The sequence below is a fragment of the Oreochromis aureus genome, linkage group 7 (assembly GCF_013358895.1).
Source record: "Oreochromis aureus strain Israel breed Guangdong linkage group 7, ZZ_aureus, whole genome shotgun sequence".
In the NCBI taxonomy this organism is placed as follows: domain Eukaryota; kingdom Metazoa; phylum Chordata; class Actinopteri; order Cichliformes; family Cichlidae; genus Oreochromis; species Oreochromis aureus.
The window spans coordinates 7,727,152-7,743,286 of record NC_052948.1 but is presented as its reverse complement, the minus strand read 5'-3'; the positions used below and the strand labels follow the sequence as shown (position 1 = coordinate 7,743,286).

Below are 16,135 nucleotides of genomic sequence, written 5' to 3'. Positions count from 1 at the left end.
GCATGAATATTTTCACACTGGTAGATATTGATCCCTTGTGGCGAACTTTACCTCTTACGTAACTCACTGTCATATTGGTCCAGGAATATTTGAAAAAGGCAGCCGGCCACTCGACTACTGCAGCTAAGGACTCACTCACTTTTGTCCAGGTGCACTCAGTCCCCCTTGTGTCTTCAAGGACAACTAAATCCCCAACCTTCTTCTAGATAACAATGGAATGACTGGATCTTCCTGAGCCACCAGCCTGACTCCAAATTCCATCTGTAGGAGAATAGAGAAGTGATTGTTCCTTTAACACTCCAAAACAAACACAGTAGGTAACTTGCATTCTCTGCAAGATTTTGTCTGCAGATGGTCAGTGATCACCAATGGTCACTCTCTTTAATTATTCTCAACAAAGCCAGCAGGTTTACTTTTTCCCTACTCTTATTTTTTCTTTCGTCGGCCCTGTCAGTCTCTTTCGGTCTTCTTTTAAACTCCATTCCCTCATATCTCTGCTTGCCTTTGGCTCTCAAATAACATCAGAGTGGTTTAACACACCTGGTCAAGGTCAACCAACACCCACCATTCACTGGTAACCTTCGCAGCTGTTGCAAATGTGCTGACTGTTTAACCTCAGCTATCGCTGAAAAATGAATACATATACACATTGCTTATATATACGCTTATGCATCGAAATCGACATGTCAAATAATTTGTGTTTGTCTGGGACAGACAGAGAAACAAAAGATAGTGATGGACAAATGAGTGCGTCACGGCTTCAATCTCTAAAAATATACATGCCACGACTCCTGGTTTTTAACAGGTCATTGGAGGTCCAAGAAAGAACACGAAAAATGATTGTTTTTTTTACCTAACTGAGATCTCGTTATAAAAGCAGCTTATAATGGGGACCATGAATGGAAAACCTGACTGAATTAGAAATGGCACACGTCCAGGGCTTCTGACGTGTGAATCAGTGGAGCTTGAATCTGAAAATGGAGTTCAGCAAGTTCAAACACAGATGAAGATGGATTGGGCCTATTACAAACATACCAGCATGTCTTTTCTGTGATAATGCAAACTCAGACAAGTATGATGCACTGGTATGTATCTTTCAACAGCTACAATGTTTTCCCTGAGAATATGAAATCACCAAATCTAGTGGTCTGGTACCAAAAAGTCCACAGTCTGAGCACCTGATTCATATGAAACCTAATACCATGATGTCATGAGGAACAGGTCAAAGACGATCACCTCTTTTTTGAGTGACACTGGTTGGCAGGAAAGAAATTAATAGGATATATGAATGTTTGATTGCACTGATCAGAGCTGGACCTGAATATTCAATTATTTTGATATTGTTCTTTTCAAATGCTTAAATCTCAACTCAGACTCTCAACATCTTTCCTGCTCACAGTAGTAATCTGATTCTCATGTCCAATCTCCCATACCTATGTGTATATTTCTTTGGTGTCCACAGCAATTTTCTCTATTCATCATCCAGAAAAATTAATGTTCTGAAAAAAAAAAGGAAAGGTGCAGTGTGGGAAAGGAAGAAAAATTTAAATGCCCTTTGCTAAATGCTGTGAAAAACCCAAGAGACACAAGTAAGGTTTCAGGATCTGGATAGCTTTCCTTCCAGATGAACGCAGGGGCCAAATTTATAACTTGTCTGCCACATACTAACAAATAGGGTTACAAAATTGGCAGTCTGGTGGTTTACGTGAATAGCGTGGCCTGAGATGGAGTCAAAATCCCAACCTTAAGTATTTTTATAGGCCATTCCTCTTTCACTTCACCTCATTGTTATTAACTTAGTAACACTGTTACTAAATTTAGCAACAGCTGACACCACGGCATTCCAGGGGAAAAAAGGGGCTCCTGACTACAAATATGGTGACTTTTCAGTATATTTTGTGACCAATCAGAACTACCAAATACCTTTAATTAAATGGTGTTTGACACAATGCTGCCTTGAACAATAGCAGATGATATGTGACATTAAATATAACATGTGAAGGTGTGTGAACCACAGTTTGTTTTGCTAATTTCTTGGAAAATGCACCACCATGCTAATGTGAAAACAGCGAGTCAGACAAGATAATCCAAGGGTTTTTAGCATCTGTTCTCAGCTTTTGCAACAGTTTATAAATGGGGCCCATTAAATCTTTTCTGCTTTTGTGTGCATGCATCTGTGTGCACATGTTTCCATTAAGTGGGATATTAAACACAAACTGATTAGAAAACGCATCCTGGCAGTATACAAGCATAAATCTTATTGCAAAATTACATAAATATCCTCCGCTATTAAAGCTCATTCATCAGCTTAGGATGTTTACTTCACATTATTTATCAGTATCACCAAATCACTCCACAGTTTGTGCTCATATAATGCGGTAACCAGCCGAAGCAGAACACAATTTATGGGTTTAAACGAACAAAAAAGATGTTAAAGTTCTTGATGATGGCCATGATGGCTGATGAAAACACTGTGCATGCACAGACAAAAGTAATTAGATCAAGAAAAAAAAGTCACAACTCTTGATGTATGACATTGTGAAATTCCAGCATAATCCTAACTGCACTTTCTTCTGTTGATTGTGGCGCTGCAAGCTTGACCTTTTTTCACTGGAATTTAATTTTCCAATGTTATTCTGGCACATTTGTCACTCTCTTTTCTTTTTCCAAATATATGAATCACAGCCTGTCTGTCCATAACATAACAGCTTAGAAGTGAAGCTACTGAGGAAACAACAAACAACAACTTGGCGGTGATGAGGTAATAACAAGGTCCTTACAGTTAACTGCTGGATCCTCATGAGTTTTAACACTTTTCTTTCACACTGTGTTAAGATGAAGTGCAGTTTGGAATGAAAATGGGTACATTTTGTGAATCTTGCTTTTCTGTCAGAGCTGAGGCGGGAATGAAAGCAGAACACAACAAGAGCCAGCTAAAATACCGTCAGATAAGATTTTGTGTGTCCCCGGTCACTTGGTTAAAATTAATCCAAGCAAGTCTATGGCACGGAAGAAAACACCATGTGTGCCGAATGTCTACCCCCTTGTGGACGCAAGACATATTACTCAGTCTTTTTTTTCCTCGAGTTTCATGCAGGACAATCTAACATAAGAAAAAATATATTAAAACCCCACACAAATAAAAAACTGGCAGACTGGGTGCAGTTGGATTAGCACAGCTGTTATTGTGGAGGTATGTGAATCCTCAAGTGCTCACTGTCCTTGTGAATACAACTGTCAGGTTAATCTCCATTAACTGGAGACAAACATGTGGTTTTACTATTTATGCCAAGCAACGTCGAAAACCTGTAGATGCTGCCAACTCTGAGCCCTACAGGCTTTTAATGAAAGCAAAGCAGTGTGCAATTAACCTGTAAGCTGATGCAAAATCACACTATTGTCTCATCTGTTCCAGCTTTACACTAATAAACCAAAATATAGCAATGGCCCGCATCCTCTTTACACACGCTGCTTTGCTCATTCAGCTCTCACTTCCTCTTCCCATCTGTCTAACTGAGAGTGAGGTTGGCACTCAAAGCACCCGGGAAAAGGATACAGGAAAGGAGATTTTTCTGAAACTGATCCTGAACTCTGATAGGTCTTTCCGCACAGACGGTGAATGACTCGGTTTCTTGGAGGCATGACTGCAGAGAGACATAGGCAGTTTACATCCTAGCAGTTGTAGAACTGTTTTGGTTGCCTTCTGGAAACGTGGCTAATCTCTGGCACTGATCTCAGAACTATTGCTCAGACAGTCATTCAATATGGCACAGTTTTGGCTTTGTGCTGTCGATTAATCAAAGAATTCCCTTGGCATATAAGCCCTCTAGCCATGATTTGTTTAATTTGCATACTAATACTTTAAAACTGATTGATCTTTTTTCCCCTATCTAAACACTGAAATGCATTATTGCACGTTTTTCAAACAGCACGCGAACACATCCAGTGGAGTCGATAAAAGTTGCTGTATTTTAAAGCTGTATCGTTTTATGCCAACAGCTGGGACAAAGAGCAGTTTGAGTATTCAACAGAAGTAGCTGTGCATAAAGATAATGCAAAATAGACACCACATTGCAAACAGCCATCTTGTGTTTCAGCATCTTGCTTTAATCAGATGCAGACAGATTCCATTCACTGGCAATTAAAACCCTCTCTCAAGACGGATACAAATAGTGCCATTCATCAGAAAACTGGGCAAACTCTATTGTATTTCACTTCCTAAGTCTGTCTAAAGCAATTTTTTGTCAATCGTTATCTTCCCTGTATGCAACAAGCCAATGCACAACAGTCAAAAAATGCACAAGCACACAGAAAATATGATCTTGCGTGGATTAAGAGACCATTTTAACGATAATTAGTATCAACTTGAGCCACATAAAAACGAGATTCCAAGTTCAGTACAACTAAGGTTTGTTCAGAACCTTTGAGGGAAATTAACACTGATAGTGAAATCAGCATTTGTGTGAGTAATTCAGGCTGTGTAATAATCACAACATGGATACATGTTATCCAGCTATCCAGCGTCAGTGCTGTGAAGGGGTTTTAATACACTCTAGGGAAACTGGCCCCAATCAAAGGTTACAGCGACTCCAAAAGCATTGATAACAACAAGAATAATTACCATCACTATCCACAGTTTACAGCACAGAGAGACAGGCAGGGCCTTTGCCATCTGCCTTGAAACCAACGTGATTCCCCAGCTGTATTATGGATATTATTGTTGGCTGTGGGAAAGGTACTTCTTCTCAGCAGGGATAAATGCCATCCACATGACATTTATGAGGAGTATTTGTGTTGATCATTTCATAACAGCTCGTGCAGGTGGAGCCCTCCTATTCTCCTCAAAGGCTTTATGTCACCCACCAAATGATGAAGCCACTGCTTCAGATCATGCACAGCATTCTCCCATCAAATACACACAAAGAAAGCCACTAGCTGTCAATCATTTTAACTGACCCAATCTCTCATATCCCACAAAAAGAATCATCAGTGATTGCCAGGCAGCAGGTCTATAAAGCCTAGTGTTTAAACCGTCTAGACAGACTGGGGCACTGGCAACCCTGGGCATCTGAGCAGTACGCTGCACCCTTGTTTAACCACAACGATTGCTCCACTGTCATATAACACCATAAATCAACTCTTTGCATATAAACAGCCTATAAGTGTTTTATACTTTTAAAAGCTCAGTGAAGGAATTTCCTTTTGATTAAACACATTAGCAGACTTGATTATGAAGCTAAACATGGCGGTATAATAAATCACAGTAAAGCTACCATATAGATTCTTAGGTTCCAAAACAATGTGTGCCGCACGTGTCTGGGTTGATTTTGCAGCTCGGTGGGAAAAAGTGAGACAAAGCACAATTGTCTTTGAGACTGAACTGAAACACTGTTTAAAATGCGTGCTGCTCCACAGTAAGCAACAGCGCACTGAGGTGTGCAAGTCTACAATTTCACACAGTTATCTGGGCAAATAAGAATAGCTGGGACTCTGAGCAAAGTTTTCTTCTTGCCAAAAAACAAATATTATTTCCCCTCTTTAACTGGCCAAAGACTGACAGAGACATACTGTACTAGGCCTCTCCTCAGTGTTTCCAGCTGAAACCTCACATAGCCCTCAATTTAACATGGCTTGCAGTGATGGCTGGAAAAAATTAAACCACTGCTCATATTATCATATTAATTACCACAGTGTATTTTCGCTCACCGGGAGGAGAAAGAATGACAGAATGAAGAATCGCAAAAATGAAAATGCTGTCTAACCAGAGGAATTTGTTTACACGGAAGTCAAGGGGCAAAAAAGAAAAGTAGAGAAACATTCGTAAACACTAAGAGAAGACTTGCAAAAGAGGCTTTAAAAAAAAAAGAAGAAGCTAATTGCAACATCAGGCTACACATCTCACGCTGAGGCAATTAACACACTGAGCTATGTTGGTGCTTTTCAAGATCCCCAGACTTCCTCGAACTAAGTACAAGTCTGTGACTGTATATTTAGGAATCTGCAAATGTAGATAAAAAAAAAAACAAAAAAAAACACAGAGTGGGAATGACTTCTAGACAGCTTTGACAAGACCACCAAACAGTCAGGCTGCTGGTGCTGCGATGTGAACTGATAGTGTCTAGCCCTTGTACAAGTCCTGCAATATCATTGGAAGGAAGTGGACCTGTTATTGTTATGACCTCAAAGGCTTTGGGTGGTCCACACACACACAAAGAGACAACCAGAGAAAGACAACAGACAGCAGGCACACGCAAACACAGCTATGGGGAAATATTTTGATACAAGCTCTCCAAACACCTGCCATTTCCGTGCACCGTTCCACTGACCTACAAGGTAACTAATGCAAACTGTTTACAATAACACATCTGCACACACAAGCTCATCCAGTGATGAATCATAATATTCCAAACAGTATTTGAACTTAACAATATATCTATAAACAAATGCACACACGCGCACATGGAAAGAGATATGCATCAGTCACAGCGTAATATAGTTTCCACAGTCTGTCAGTGAATGAGAGCTGATACTGGCAGAGGTTCATCGTGGCTAAAGTACAACACAGACCTGTCCAAACAACATGTTCAGCCTCGCCCAAAATAAGCAGGACAGAGCTAATCTCCACACAAAAGACACGATGCTGAACGCATTAGCACGACAAATCCGAGAAAATACCAAGGTGTTATGCCAAGCAGGGCTTTACTCATCCATTGGTTAGTTATTTTCTTTTCGCACATTGGATCTAAAATTAGGTCAGCTAACAGCCTAACGTAAGGTAACGTGTGCGCAGTGTGCTTTTCTTCTGATGAACATTTGAACCTCTTTGGATTTAGAGGTCACATCAATCTGTTTAAAATACATTTCATCAGCACCCAGCAGAGTGAAACATTACTGTATCCTCTTACCAGGAAAGAAGTCTGAGACCTGGCAGGGCGCAGGTCTCACACATCCAGACAGGAAAAAAATAAGAAAGAAAACAGCCACCTTCAGACAGACTCAAAACGATATGATAATGCCGGCTTTAACAAACCTTTGCAACAGCTCTGTCATGCTCATCTAACACGCAAAAATTACATGTGCACTCAGACAAATAGAGACAATCAGTCAGTGGATGTCAAGTCCGAGAAAGGAACAGTTCCAGCATTTGTAATATGGTGCTCAAATCATGATTTTGATCCACTGAAAAAGAGGTGAAACTCACCTCCAAAGTCCCTTCAGATGCCACCCTGCACCCTTTAAAAGGTCCATCTCCTGGCTGATAATGCTGTCACTAACATGCTTAGCAATGTGCACAGTTTTAACCAAACCTCAGGAGACAGAACCAAAGTAAAAATTTACTGGACAAAAGTTGTAACATCAGAGGCTTTGTGAGCGGTTGTGATCAGGTGAGGTAGTTTAAATGAAAAGAGTCAGGGTGCGCATTAGCAAAAAGCAAAGACACAAGTCAAAAAAGTAAAACGTTACTTTCTTATTGTTTCACATGAGTAGTGTTTTAGTGCTATATTGTGGGACTTTCTGAATGCAGCTGAACTACATCTTGCAACCAACCTGCAGCTTTTTATGATTCACTATGTTTTATAGAGTAATCCCCTAAATTAGATGCAATTCTGTTGGCTCGAGGCTACAAGGGTACTGCAGAAAGCTTGGAGCACAGACACGTAATGAACACAGCAAAAGAAATTAAATTTTAAAAAATTGTGTATTTATTAAAACACCTTCAGACTGCTCCTATTTATCACCCTTCCCTTTAATTTTTAAGAGAGGAATAAAGTCTTTTTTTTTTAATCAAAGGTATGGTTGAGTTATTCAAATAAGCATCTGTGGGGGTTTTCTTGTCTTAAAAAGTTGCCCTGTTGACTGGGGGGAAAGTACAATACATAATGGAAGGTATTTTCTGTGTTTTTGCACCACTGTTAAAAGATTTCTGCACTGAATTACAGACATTAAGCAATTCCTTAATTCGCTTCAGGGAAGAACAGTTCATGCTTTTGCACACACATCTTTTTTTCTAAATCTTGATAACTTGTGAGGAAAATATTTTCTCAAGATGCTTTATACTGAGCTGGGGGCTGTTGTTAATAATGTGTTCTATAAACTGTGTTGAGGCCCAGAGGTGGTTAATGACAAAGCACATCTCACACCAAGTGTTCCTCTTTGTTGGATTTCTTCCATTTTAATTAGATCTGTTATGTATTCAGTGGTACATCCTCTGGATTACCTAACTGCTCCTTGCTAGAAATTTACAGTATAGAATCGGATTGCTTGGGGTGATTAGACTGATTGGGTTAATCATATTCAAAGGTAAGTTCAACAAAAGATCAGTCACCCATGCCCACATTTCAGATACTTACCAAAATAAGCAATATACCATCAGTATGTCATGATATTTGAGAGCTAAGAACCTAGAAATTTACTAAGACAATATATATATAAACAACTTCAGCAATCATCACTATTATATCACTGCCTCCTAGTGGCTGGAGCTGGCTTCACAGGCCATTGCATGACCAGGAATGCTCTGCTCCAGTGGTTCCAAATTTTACCACTCTCTGCTCCACAGAGTGCTCAGGAGAGCTGGAGAACATGTCCGCCGACACTGTGTGAAGCTTCCTGCTGATAAAACCAAATAATTTTCTGGTGACACTGGAAAAGTAGACTTGCATTCACGAACCGCATTCAAGACAAGAGCGCAACCAAAAAATGCAGAACACAGTATTTTTGAGCATGTACTAACTCTTCTAATACCCCTGAACTCAAAGAACTTATATATAGCACAACCGTAGCTTAAATGTAGACTTTTAACTACTGAACCATAAGATATACAATGTTTGACACTTCAGGGAAAGTGCTGATAATAGTCTTAACACCTTCCCATTCTAGATGTAAGTTGCATTTTGAAGCAGCTGGAAAGTTCTGCATCATGTTATGCAAAACTAAGCTTTAAAAATAAGCCTGTTTCATGCAGTTGTCAACACTGTGTGTTGTTAGCACTGACAGTTCTTACAGTACATCCAGCAGTTTTGATCAGCATTTTTAGCCTGACACTGAAGGAATACAGTGGAGTTACTTTTAATACAAGTCAAAGACAGCCACAATCTTCCACAAAGTAGAACAAATATTTGCAAAATTTGTCACCCTTCAATATTAGGTTATGTGAAGGCTTTTTTCCCGCACTTATAAAATAAATCTACTACACTGAAAATTGTGACCTTGTATTTCTGGTAAAAGGCCTAAAACTTTTTGCCATTAAATGTTTACCCTTACATAAGGATGTTAATGTGTTTTTTTTTTTTGTTGTTGTTGGGTTTTTGTTTGTTGATCATTTTAAGACAGACAAATTGAATGATCATGAAATACAGACAAATTAGAATACATTATACAATTGGTAAAGATACATACAATCACATACAGTTGGTATACATGCATTACAAAACAATAATTGGGTATTAATTCACCCATCCATTCCCTTCCACTTATCCTTTTCAGGGTCGCTGGAGTCTATCCCAGCTGCGATAGGGCGAGAGGCGGGGTACACCCTGGACAGGTCGCCAGCAGGGCTAACACAGAGACAGACAACCATTTGCGCTCACATTCACACCTATAGGCAATTTAGACTGATCAATTAACCTATCCTCCGTTGGACTGTGGGAGGAAGCCGGACTACCCGGGGAGAACCCATGCAAACAAGGGGAGAACATGCAAACTCCACACAGAAAGGCCCCGGTCTAACTCAGGACCTGAACTCAGGACCTTTTTGCTGACCACTGTGCCACCATGCAGCCAAAAAAGTAATTTCTCACTTAACTGTTTGAGTTCTTGTTGCAGATGTACCTCTTTGAGCTCTCGGTTTCTTGGTCACACCCTCCTGTGAGAGACCAGGGGAACAGAGTGTTACATACACAGCATTATGTAAAATAAGATTCACATCAGAACCAAAAAAGTCTGATATATCACCAAGAACATGCAGAAGAGCAAAGGCACACATCCATCTTGAAGAAAAACAAATACGCACAACAGAATGTTGCCAACAAAAGCAAGAAAAATAAATGCTTAGTGCACAGAAGTCAGACTTCTTTTAGTACATGTAAAGCCATAAGTAAAGCCATTTTTTTTAAAAAGCAATTAAGATACAAACAAACAAGCAAGCAAATAAAAAACACCTGCACATTTCCCACTCTGTCTTTCAGCATACAGAAGTAAAAGTAAATGTTTAAGACATTTACTTTTGATGAGCCAAACATTTACAGAACATATGTTGAAGAGGAATTAGTGCGTTTTCAACAATGTGTCTCACTTTTTCCACATTCAATCAGTCGACTGTCATTACAAAGAAATACAACAGTCGTAAATCAAAGAAATGTGTTGGCATAGCCTGTTGGCATAACCACCTTCCTTGAGTTTGCTAAGACAGGCCATGGCTAATGTCTTAGTCAGTAACACTGCTATAAAACCAACAATGATTCAAACCTCTGGCAAAGTTGAAATTATCAATCTGAACAACCATTCGCATGTTGTGATCCATTCTTAATTTGCAACACAATGCTTTTCAAATCAAAATACAAGAAAAGATTTCAAAGCTATCCAGCAGCCCTAATTGGATACTTGGCAGGCCAGCTTTTGTCCACGGGCCATATGTTTGACCCGCCGGCCTCATGCTTAATGGAGCCAAATAAAAGTGACTCTTCAGAGTCACAACATTGTTTTCCAACTCTCTCAGAAAGCCAACAATGAAACAGTAGGATTGCTTCAGCTGTTGAAAAGGAAAAAAAAACAGCCCTGGCAAACTAAACAGTGCAAACAATACTAATCAATCAGAAGAATGACAACAGAGCGGCCCAGCCCAAACACTGCAGCAGTAAAAACGGAATGTCAAACACTGGGATCACACACAAAAGAGGTTCATGTGTGCTGTATGCACAGCAACAGCTAATGGAATAAATATGATTTCTCTAGGTTCAACAGCAACATAAAAGCAAAAGATAGGAATTATTTTTGGAATGGTGCATAAAGCAATGGTAACAATGGTACTCTGTCAATCAAGCACAAGAGCTCCACAAAATGTTCAAGGAGTCAGTGAAAACACAGTGACTTTACTGTTTATCCTGAGTCTGTGCCCACAGGAACATGTGTTTTTATAAACGTCTCCAATTACTGTTTTCATTTATTCACAAATTTACCTCAGGACAATAACATACCCAGCAGAGCAATAAAAAGATGTACGACAATGGATGCCAGCATTTTACAGCTTGCTTTAAATAAATAAATAAATAAATATTCTGCAAAACTTAACTAAATAAAACATGATTCAGAGATATAGAGGCTTGCCAGAACAGCACAGACACAGTTGCTTGTGAGAACATGATAGGTCCTTTAAAATCAGCTTAGGGTTGAGGAACACTGAAAGTATGTTTTCCTGGTAGCCTCCAGCACAAAGTGGAAATGCTGACAATGAGTCATTTTAGAGAACAGCTTGGCACGCGGTCCTATTTCCAGCTGAACTCAGCCCAGCTGGATAGTGACAATCTGTAATTTATATCTGGTGGTGTTTGAAAGAAGATGCAAAACAAGAACGAGAAAAAAAAACACCCCAAAAACTTTTACTTTCAGAACTTGACTTTCAAAGCTAGTTGCCAGACTGCAACTATAATTACTGTACCCCACTTTCGAGAGGGACTTCAACTATATTAAGCACTGTTTTGTTAAAGTGCAACATGAGCATGGCCTGCACTTTTTTTTTCAGAAATACTTACAACAAATTTTATGGTTGAAAAGTCAAGCATAAAGCTAGAAGTCTATATGGCACAGACCATACCACTACAGAGCACTGTAAACACATAATTTCCTCCTAAGCAATATCACGTGCTAGTTATGGAGATGGATCCTCTCTGTGGACTAGCCACTTAGTAACAACAACACTACCCAGTCGTGATTCTCTTTTTCATGACAGAAGTCATGGATATATCCGTTTCTCGACCCTGTGGCGAAAGTTAGACTTGTAGAGCACAGCCGCATGTGGAAGTCATTGAGCGCAATTAGAGTACAGTAGTTGAGACACTTATACAATGTATGAAATATGTACACAGAAAAAGCCACAGCGTGCATCTAGGTCTAATGTACAAGGGGTTTGTATGCAGGATAGCAAACACGGGTTAGAGCACCATATGGTACCCTGGGCTAATAGCCAGGGCTGATTAGCCTGAGAGACACGTGAGATACATAAAGCAGATCACTAACAGGTGACGAAGAGGAAACAACACAGGCATGCTAAACAGAGTGTTTGTTGCGGGGTTTCAGCAGTTTACTTACCTTACAATCAACACCAAAGAACAATAGCTGCTAATAAAATTTACTGGGAACAGTGTGTGACAGACAGAAAGCATCGGCAGTGTTTTGTACGTTCAGAGTCATGTATGATCATTAGCTTGACAACATGTTTGTGCACAGAAACAATCAGTGTCTGTTTGTTTCCATGCATAAACATGTTTCTGTGGTCTTTCTGTGTTTTTTCCATCTAAATAATCGCTGAAGTAAATGGGTTCTTCTCCGCAAATATGAGTTTCCCAGACAGGCCCTCGAGTCACACTTACTGTCATTATGACAAAATTCATAATGACAAGACAACTGTACTGCCACAGTATAGTTTTGATATTACCCTGGGGGAAAAAAAGGATTATCCTGTTTTATGCACAAGAATTGAATCAAGGTGGACTGACTGTGCTTAGTGTGTAATATTGGAAAGCTGTTAACTATAAGCCCACGTGTTTTTCAAGGACCATGAAGTACACAGTGTAACTTTTCTAGGCCAAACACTGAGATGTATCAGTAACAGTCAGAAATGACTGGCACAAACACTGGCTGCACATGAGGATGTAATCTGTTCTTATCGAATCATTGCAAACATGTCTCTCAGGTTACAATGAATCGTAGAGGCAGAAACACAGCGCTCTAGTGTGTTTGTTTCACACCCTAGAAATCAGATATTGGCTTCATACTTTGGTGATAGTGTTCACATGCTCATCTTAGCTGGCTAGATGGTTGCTAAGCATTGTTATCTGGGAATGGAGTCATTCTCTCAGCAGCTCCTTCAAGATCCCAGTCAAAAACGTAGAATTTTCCCAGGATTAACTGTGTAACCTGCCAAAATACTAACTTTTTGGGGGTGTTTACTATCACTTAAAGTAGAAATAACTATGAAAAAATCAAATGTCCAGTTGGCTTAGGCAGGCCGAGGTCTCATCTTCGTTTTTTCTCTCTAAAGTTACGGGTTTCCTTCACCGCTGACGCCTCTGGCTTCCCACCATCATCACGAGAGCTAGCCAGAAGGATGAGCTAAATAAACTGTTTGTCTGTCATTTGATCTCACTGCAACCCCTTTTTCAGTGGAAAATTGTGGTTTTCGTGTGTTCAAGAACAGCCACGGCTGTTTTTGCCATTTCTTCTGTGCTTTTCCTGACGCAGATCATTTAGGCAGATGTACACTCCACCTGGGGTACTAACAGCCAAACCTCCCCTGTGTTTATTATGGATATGAAGCATATCTTGTCTTAAAGAATTATCATTGAATCGCTTTTCTGAATTGACCCTGAGCTTCGTGCCATTAAATAGATCCTAATCACTGAATAATCCATTCTTCCCAGAAGCTACAAACAAATGCAGAAGAAAGTACAGACCTGCAATGCCTTCAGAGAACATAGAAAATGCGTGCATAGAGATGTATGTACTTTGGCTGGAAGCGCCATAGAAAGCCTAACATCAAACATGTCATTCTAACAGTCGTTTTACATTTGAAATATTTCAGAACAGCATTTATGAAAATGTAATGCAATCAACCAAAAATCTTATGTTGAAAACACTTCGGATAATCGTTTGTAAATTATCCAAGGTAAGTAAGGCCACTGTGTATGTGTAAGTGTTAGTTCTCAAGGATTGGAAGTACTCATTCCAACTCTGCTAAGAACTGCCAAGTGCACCAGTCTTGCCAAGATGTTGATGAAATGATCCAAGAAATTAAAGAAACAATTCAGTGTAAAGAATGTAAGCTGACATGGCCCTGCACCATGGTGCTTGGAGTAATTAGGAACAAATCACATTTTAGTGAGGGAACTAACTGTATTTCCTCATTTATATACAGGGCAAGAGTGAAAATCACCTATTTTATGTCAGAAGCGATGGTCAGCCATTGCACTGCACTAATTTTATACAGTTATATTTTGCATTTGTGTGTTAAAATATGGATCCACTGTTCTTACATGTGGTAATGATGGTCAGTCATGCAACCTGGGATCACCAGATCCAAACTTGAATTTCTGTCCCAGCACACTCACTCATATGAGAACACGAGCAGATCTGAGTACCAAATTGGACAAACTTAATGTTGCTAACCTAAGTTGACACAAAACATCCCTTAGTTTAAAAAATCCTTTGCAGCTGGTTGGCTTTTCATGTATGTTTTTTTTTTCTTTGTTTAGTTTCAGTTTTTACAGTGGATCTATACATACATGGTCCAAATTTCTGTCAACAGTACTGAACAAGCCCATGGATGTGTCTTCGAAAATCTCCTAAATCTGCCCAGCATGTTCCTCTATTCCCCTTTCACAGTCCCAACCCCCTCATCATCTTCCTCATCATCTTCATCTGATTCCAGGGAACTCTAAGACCATTTAAGCTCCTCAGGGCATCCGAGCCCCTAACACAACAGCAGATGCTATAGCCCTGTGTGGGCCTAAAATGTGAGAGCATGCATAGCAGAGAGAGCAGAATTGATATATTGAACTAATACACACACATACGCAGCTGAAACAGTAATGACCAAGATCTGATGTCTAATCAAAATGCAATCACTCAGCACGAGCAGTGACTTCTGGTTTTAAGCCTCAGAGTGGAGGTCCTAGTCAATAATGACCTAGATCAGATGTCTTATCATAACATATAAATGTGAATACCTCTGTTATACGGTAATATTAAATATAATCCAGAACTACTGTTTACACAGTAATTCAGTTCTACAATGATGTAATGTGGCTTAATTTATAACCAAAATATAGATTAATGAATAAGATGAACAAATATAAAATGTTGCTTTTTAGAATCTAATGAACCATTAGAGCAGGGGTCCCCAATCCCAGTCCACAAGGGCTAAATTTATCCATTTAAATCAGCTGTGATGGATCATATGATTACATCTCTGGAAACCTGCAGACATGTTGACACCATTTAAATCCCTGTGATGGATCAAGGACACATCGAAAACCTGCAGGGACACCGGCCCTTGTGGACTGGGATTGGAGACCCCTGCATTAGAGTCTATGTGAAGAATCCAGCAGACCCATTTTTTGATTTCGTTTTAGAATGACACCATTGTTTGCACTATAATCTGTCTGATATTGCTGTCGGTTGCTGCATTTTCCGCAAAACTGCAAAATGTCTAACAAAATACATAATGCATGTGCTTCCAAACCAACCAAACCAAACCTGCCAACTTCAGATAATAAACAATAAAATAGAAACAATCATCAGAAATCCTTAAGCCCACAGTTTTAGAAGCAAGTATGCAAAACAGCGTATTAAATTTGGGTGTAGGACACAGTGAAAGAGTTTACAAAAACAGTCACTGAGTCTCAGTTCAATTTACTTCATTTATATTACATAATTACAGTTAGGTCCATAATGTTGTTGTTGGGTAATGACACAAAGCTTTCAAATTTTCCTCTGTAGAAAAAAAACAGATGTGTTTTGGGTGTTTCAATAATCAAGAAGCTGTGGAAGTGCAGATTTTCACCTTTGATTCAAGGGGTGTAGCAATCGTTTTATAGGAACACTTTTCATTACAGAAATGATTTTACATAGTATCAAATTTTCAAGAGGCTCAAAATTAACTGGACAATGAACTGTCAGTTTCAAGGCATTTCAGGAGAAATTCACCAGGGAAAAGATTTGGATTTGATTCAGGCACTTAACTTGCACCCAGTAGCTGTTCTCTGGAAATCTCAATATGTGGTCCATAGAGATATTGAAAATAAAGGACTGCACTGGCCAGCTCAGGAACACCAAAATGCCTGGGACTCCACAGAAGCCACAGAATTCTTTCCTTGGTTAAGAAAATTAACATCACAATCTAACTAAGCCAAGAAGACAT

General features: G+C 39.5%; 1 protein-coding gene across 5 annotated transcripts in view; it reads right to left on the bottom strand.

The window, feature by feature from the left end:
• The window catches only part of LOC120441033 (zinc finger protein 469), a 200,499-nt gene that overhangs the window by 169,652 nt on the left and 14,712 nt on the right, over nt 1-16,135 (bottom strand). For 4 of the 5 annotated variants that reach the window (XM_039614638.1, XM_039614640.1, XM_039614639.1 and 1 more), the window contains exon 2: nt 9,806-9,865. The gene's annotated coding sequence lies outside the window, so the exon portion shown is untranslated. Of the gene's footprint in view, nt 1-139; nt 262-9,805; nt 9,866-16,135 lie in introns of all 5 variants that reach the window. The other variant, XM_039614642.1, reaches the window with a different exon arrangement.